A 6,874-nucleotide genomic window follows, 5' to 3' on the forward strand; every position below is an offset into this window, starting at 1 on the left:
ATGCCTCATAGAAGAAATAAATAAGCTTTTAAAAAAGTACATTACAGGGGACCAGCTGATGATGTAGTGATTACGTTGCTGGACTCCCACATGGCTGACCACGGTTCAAGTCCCGGACCTGATGGTTTGAAACTCATGCTGGGCACGTGTGCACGTGTGTCCAAGATCCCTGGAGAAGAATAGAGAAGAAGGGTTTGTGGCGTGGCCATCCTCTGGGGGATGATTTCTCACTTTCCCTCTTACTATCTCTGTCTCTCTCTCTGGTGAGTGCACGTGGCCAAAGGCCAAAACCTCTACCAAAAAAAGTACATTACTGGCACCAGCAGGTGGCGTGGTGGTTATGACATAGCTGACCCCTGTTCAAGTCCTGGACCTGGTAGTTTGCTTTCTCACTTTTCCTCTCTCTCTCTCTCTCTGACTCTTCTCTATTGAGCTTAGGTGCTCTGTTGCATATTTAAATAATAATAACAAAATTAAATAATTATATTTTAAAAGTACATTACCTAGAGAAGGTTGATTACTCTCTTTAAACATGTGTGCTCTGTAAAACGGGGGTAAGAATAGATCATTTCCTGATAGGGTTGTTGGAAGATGAAACAAAGTAATATATGGGAAGTGCTTGGCCTCTTACCGGACTCATAGACCTGCTTACTAAATAGTAGGCAGTAACAAGAGCAATGACATGCCAGAGGGGAGTCCCTCCTTTTTGTCCTAATAGCCGCTAAGTCATAGGCGTCTATGGTCCTGTCCAAAAGGCCTGAGGAACTCTTTGAAGCTACGTATTTCTTTTTTATTTTTTTTAAAAGAATCATTTTATTATTAACTATCTATCTATCTATCATCTAGCCATCTATTTTTTAATTTTATCAGAGAGGGACAGAGTGAGAGAGAAAGAGAGAGAGAGAGAGAGAGAGGGAGAAGGAAAATGAGAAAGCAAGCTACTAGGTCCGGGACTCAAACCATGGTCAGCCATGTGGAAGTCCAGCGCCCTTACCCACCATGCCACCTGCTGGCCCTGCTACCTATTTCTTCTACACTAAGGTGGTTGGATTATCTAATGGGTCATTGAAATGTCATGGCATATTTTTCTATGTTTTCTATGCAAAAACTCATCATGACTTTTCTGACCACCTGAGGGTTTATTGCCAGCCAGGTGGTAGGTGATGAAACAAACAGCACCCTGGGCTAAAACTCTGCTGTCAGTTTAATAGTGGTGTTCCTGCTGTGTGTACACGGAATCTTCTGACTTTGTATGACCTCTAACTTCATAGTTTCAGTCATAAAAGCAGTTTTGAAACATTGACCACTTCATACACATTTTTATAGATATTTCTCAGATATTTACTTGAGATAGAAATAAATAAAATAACTAAATCCTTTCTACTAAAGATATCTTGGAATGTGTCATTCTAGTTTATTTTCTTTCTTTTTTCTTTTTAGGTTTTTGTCATAGAGCAGGTGCACTTGCCAGAGAGAGACAGAGAGAGGAAAAGTGAGAAATCATCCCTTAGGGGGATGGCCAGGAAGCAATCCCCTCTCTATTCTTCTCCTGGGATTTTGGGTTCATGCACCTGATGTGATTTTCAAAGCTGCCAGGTCTGGGACTTGAACTGCAGTGAATCATATGGGAATCCATCACCTCAACCACCACCCCACTTGCTGGCACTTAAAAAAATATCCAGTGTAGGGCATATGCACTCCCCAGGGAGAGAGAGAGAGAAAGTAATGTGAGTAAGCACGCCCCAGTGGGGATGGCCAGGTCACAATCCCTTCTCCATTCTCCCCTCTCAATTTCAAGCATGCGTGCACATGCACGTGGTGTGTTTTCCTATCTGCCAGGTCTGGAACTCAAACCGCACAGTTGGCTATGTGGGATCCAGTGACCTTAAAACCACACCACCTGCTGGCCCCTAGTCCATTTTCTACTGCTAACGTAAGAGAGATGAGATGAAAAAATACACTCTTTTTTTTTTTTTTTTTTTTAACAAGAGCAATGACATGCCAGAGGGGAGTCCCTCCTTTTTGTCCTAATAGCCGCTAAGTCATAGGCGTCTATGGTCCTGTCCAAAAGGCCTGAGGAACTCTTTGAAGCTACGTATTTCTTTTTTATTTTTTTTAAAAGAATCATTTTATTATTAACTATCTATCTATCTATCATCTAGCCATCTATTTTTTAATTTTATCAGAGAGGGACAGAGTGAGAGAGAAAGAGAGAGAGAGAGAGAGAGAGGGAGAAGGAAAATGAGAAAGCAAGCTACTAGGTCCGGGACTCAAACCATGGTCAGCCATGTGGAAGTCCAGCGCCCTTACCCACCATGCCACCTGCTGGCCCTGCTACCTATTTCTTCTACACTAAGGTGGTTGGATTATCTAATGGGTCATTGAAATGTCATGGCATATTTTTCTATGTTTTCTATGCAAAAACTCATCATGACTTTTCTGACCACCTGAGGGTTTATTGCCAGCCAGGTGGTAGGTGATGAAACAAACAGCACCCTGGGCTAAAACTCTGCTGTCAGTTTAATAGTGGTGTTCCTGCTGTGTGTACACGGAATCTTCTGACTTTGTATGACCTCTAACTTCATAGTTTCAGTCATAAAAGCAGTTTTGAAACATTGACCACTTCATACACATTTTTATAGATATTTCTCAGATATTTACTTGAGATAGAAATAAATAAAATAACTAAATCCTTTCTACTAAAGATATCTTGGAATGTGTCATTCTAGTTTATTTTCTTTCTTTTTTCTTTTTAGGTTTTTGTCATAGAGCAGGTGCACTTGCCAGAGAGAGACAGAGAGAGGAAAAGTGAGAAATCATCCCTTAGGGGGATGGCCAGGAAGCAATCCCCTCTCTATTCTTCTCCTGGGATTTTGGGTTCATGCACCTGATGTGATTTTCAAAGCTGCCAGGTCTGGGACTTGAACTGCAGTGAATCATATGGGAATCCATCACCTCAACCACCACCCCACTTGCTGGCACTTAAAAAAATATCCAGTGTAGGGCATATGCACTCCCCAGGGAGAGAGAGAGAGAAAGTAATGTGAGTAAGCACGCCCCAGTGGGGATGGCCAGGTCACAATCCCTTCTCCATTCTCCCCTCTCAATTTCAAGCATGCGTGCACATGCACGTGGTGTGTTTTCCTATCTGCCAGGTCTGGAACTCAAACCGCACAGTTGGCTATGTGGGATCCAGTGACCTTAAAACCACACCACCTGCTGGCCCCTAGTCCATTTTCTACTGCTAACATAAGAGAGATGAGATGAAAAAATACACTCTTTTTTTTTTTTTTTTTTTAGAGAGTTTTTTTTCCCTCTGGCATATAGGATGTGTGTGTTCGTTGGAGAGACAGAGAGAGACAGAAAGCAAGAAATCACCCCCCTGGGGGGATGCTCACACCACAATCCCTCCTCTTGGTATTTTGGGCAGCGTGAGTTTTAAGCCACTGAGTCCGGGACTCCAACCGTAGTCGACTACCTGCACATCTAATGACACACTCATGTTGCCACTGCTGGTCCCAAAAGTATACCCTTCTTAGGAAATAAAATTGGAGCTTGGGCCAGCTGGTGGCTCGAAGTCCTGGACCCAATGACTTGAAAAACATGCTAGGTGCCTGTAGATGCATACCCAAAATTTCAAGAGGGGAATGGAGGAGAAGGGAGTATGGCATGGCCATCCTCCTGGGGGATGATTTCTCTCTCTCTTTGTCCCTCTGGTTAGTGAATGTGTCCTATAGCAAAAACTAAAAAAAAAAAAAAAAAAAAAAAAAAAAAAAAAAAAAAAAAGTTAAGTTAAATATTGGAAATATTGGTAGCCTTTCATTTTATAAGTGACATTTGATATAAAATAAACAAAACCTTTCTCGTAAAAAGGGCCTGCATTCTAAGGAAAGATGGGAAAATGGGCAACAATGTTAGTTGAAGGGCCCAGTACCTGGTGTACTCGAGTATGAACTTATGCCTGGATGAATCAAAGGACTCTGGGATTCCAGGTCTAGAAAGTGGTCTGTTACTGGGGCTGGCAGGTGGAATGATGGTGAAGGGCGCTGGACTCCCACATGGCTGATTGCAGTTCGAGTCTGGGACCTGGCAGCCTCCTTTCTCACTTTCCCTCTTTCTTTTGCTCTGTCCCTCTCTGGTCAAATTAAAATGAATAAATAAATAAAGTTAAATAAAATAATTCTATAAAACAAGGACATTGGTCTGTTAAGGTAAGGCACGTAAACTTTTTGTGCTTCATTTTATTTATTTTTTAAAAATAATTATTTAATTTTATTTCTTTATTATTATTACTTTTCATTTGATTAGAGAAAGATAGAGAAAGGGAAAGAAAGAAAGCAAGCTGCTAGGTCTAAGACTTGAACTGTGGTCATCCATGTCAGAGTCCAGCACCCTAATTACCACTCCACCTCCTGGTCCCTGGGCTTCCTGTTGTAACAATCTATAGAATAGTATCACTAAGATGGTTATAGTGAACATTAAAAAGGCAGCATGCGTGAAAGCCCTTCGTAAATTGCAAAGCTCGATGAGTATGTTAAGTATAATATGTTGGCCTTAAATGAGTTCATGGGAACCATGCATTATGAAAAAGTATGCACAGATTCCAAGAACTTTTTTTTTTGGAGAGGTTTTTGCTTTAGGGAGCATGTGCTCACCAGACAGACAGAGAGACAGAGAGACAGAAAGCGAGAAATCACCCCCCAGGGGGGATGGCCATGCTGCAATCCCTTCTCCATTCTCCTCTCTGGATCTTGGGCACTCACACATACGCGCCCAGCGTGAGTTTAAGTCACCGGGTCTGGGACTTGAACCACGGTTGACTACATGGGTTTCTAGCAACATAGCCATTGTACCGCCTGCCAGCCCCAGGTTTCAAGAATTTTTGCACCAAAATAAACTTGAATTTTGATTCCATTTTCCACAAATTTTTTGAAGTCCCTTCATAGTAGCAGCAATAGCCCAGTCATAGTTGTGTTTTTGTTTGTTTTTTTTTGAGTCAACTGTGGAGTATTTCTATGTACAGTTCTTCCTAGAGTAACAAAGATTAACTTGGCCTTTGACTGATACTGAGGTGGGACTCTGGGCACACCACAAAATCATTTATAACATTTGCATAAAATTGGAAATTTAAGCTAAATAGGATGGGAAAAAATGCTATAAAAATTACTGTGTGGGGACCATCAGGTGACGGCGTGGTGGTTAAGACACTGGACACTCCCGAATGGCTGACCACGGTTGGAGTCCAGGACCTGCAGGCTTTGTTTCTCACTTTCTCTGGCTTTGTCTCTGTCTGTCTCTGGTCAAATTAAAATAAATGAATGAATAAATAAAAATAAATAAATAATGAAAAGAAATTAATGTGAGTTGGTGCCAGGAGGTGGTGTGGTGGTTGAGGTGCAGCGCTCCAACACTGCTGACTATGGTTCGAGTCCCAGACCTGATGGTTTGCTTTCTCACTTTCTCTCTCTCTCTGTTGAGCACAGGTGTCCTATAGCCAATTAAAAAATAATAATAATGATAAATAACATTAAGTTTAAAATTTAAAAAAAATTAATATGAATAAAAGAGAATGTTCTCTAACCATCCAGTTGCACACTCCTACTCCCAGCTACCCCCTACACAAGCATAATATCCAATATAAAGGTAACACAGAATGGCCCTGCAGGGTGGTTGGGTAGATAGCAGACGGAACTGCAGTGCTGGAAGCCACATGGCCCCCATGGGTTCTGATCCCCAGGAAGGTGTGTGCGTGTGGACCTGAGACCCTGGTGAATGGAGGGCTGCGTGAAGGGGAGTTACGGTGGACGGGCTCAGTTGAGGGCTCTCTCTCGTGCATGTGCTGTCCATCGTGAATGAAAATAAACTCTTAAAAAGCCCAACATGGCAGCACATACTCGCATTGGAAAGGAATATTCAGGCCAGACGGGGGCAGAGTGGGAATGCAACTGCACCCACGTGGGAAAGTCCCCGCAAGTGTCCTGGAGCCCCCTGTAGACCAGGTGCTCTCATGGACTTGTCCAGGTGGATCACAGCATGAAGGCAATGGTGGGGTGCTCTCTCCATCTCTCCGACTGTCTCTTTCTCATAGAAGAAACAGATAACTTTAAAAACCTCTGGAACGACTCTAAAACAAGGTATATATAAGTAGATTTAGAAGGGGCGTCAGACCTAAGTTGGAGAGGAGACAGAAATATCTTTTCTTTCTTGTTAGTATAGGGCACATGTACTTCCTGAAGAGAGACAGAGACGGAGGGAAACTAAAATATCACCCTCTAGTGGAGAGGGCCAGGCCACAGTCCCCTCTCCATTCTCCTCCTGGAGTACTGGGCACGCATTTGCATGCATGTGTGCCCTGCATGATTTTCAAGCCACCGGGTCTGTGACTCGAACCATGCAGTCAGTCACGTGGGATCCAGTGCCTTAAAGTTCACACCACCTGTTGTCCCAGAATTTTTTTTTTTTTCGTTTTTTGCCACAGGGCACATGCACTCACTGGAGAGACAGACAGACAGAGAGAGGGAAAGTGATAAATCACTCCCCAGGGAGGATGGCCACATCACAATCCCTTCTTCATTCTCCCCTTGAGATTTTGGGCACACATGCATATGTTCCTGGCATGAGTTTCTAACCACCAGATCCAGGATTCAAACCACAGTCAGCCAGCTCCCATGGTGGGAGACCAGCGTCTTAGCCACCATGCCACCTGCTGGCCCAGAAGATAATTTTTTAAAAGGTGCATACATAGAATTTGTGCTTTGGGTGGTATTAGAATAAATGAGTAGAGAGCTGGGACTGGAGGGGTAAAGTTACCATCCTCAGGGCCTGTGACTGGGCCTCCATTTTCCTGACGAGAAGCTTGCGTCGAAAGGGAAAG

General features: G+C 43.1%; 1 protein-coding gene and 1 long non-coding RNA gene across 3 annotated transcripts in view; one reads left to right on the forward strand and one right to left on the reverse strand.

Moving 5' to 3' along the window:
* The window catches only part of DLGAP1 (DLG associated protein 1), an 891,374-nt gene that overhangs the window by 120,025 nt on the left and 764,475 nt on the right, over positions 1–6,874 (reverse strand).
* LOC102474919 (uncharacterized) overlaps positions 1–6,874 on the forward strand; it is a 36,838-nt gene that overhangs the window by 12,850 nt on the left and 17,114 nt on the right. The window lies entirely within an intron of this gene.

This window comes from Tupaia chinensis, unplaced genomic scaffold, assembly GCF_000334495.1.
Source record: "Tupaia chinensis unplaced genomic scaffold, TupChi_1.0 Scaffold000180_1, whole genome shotgun sequence".
Lineage (NCBI taxonomy): Eukaryota > Metazoa > Chordata > Mammalia > Scandentia > Tupaiidae > Tupaia > Tupaia belangeri.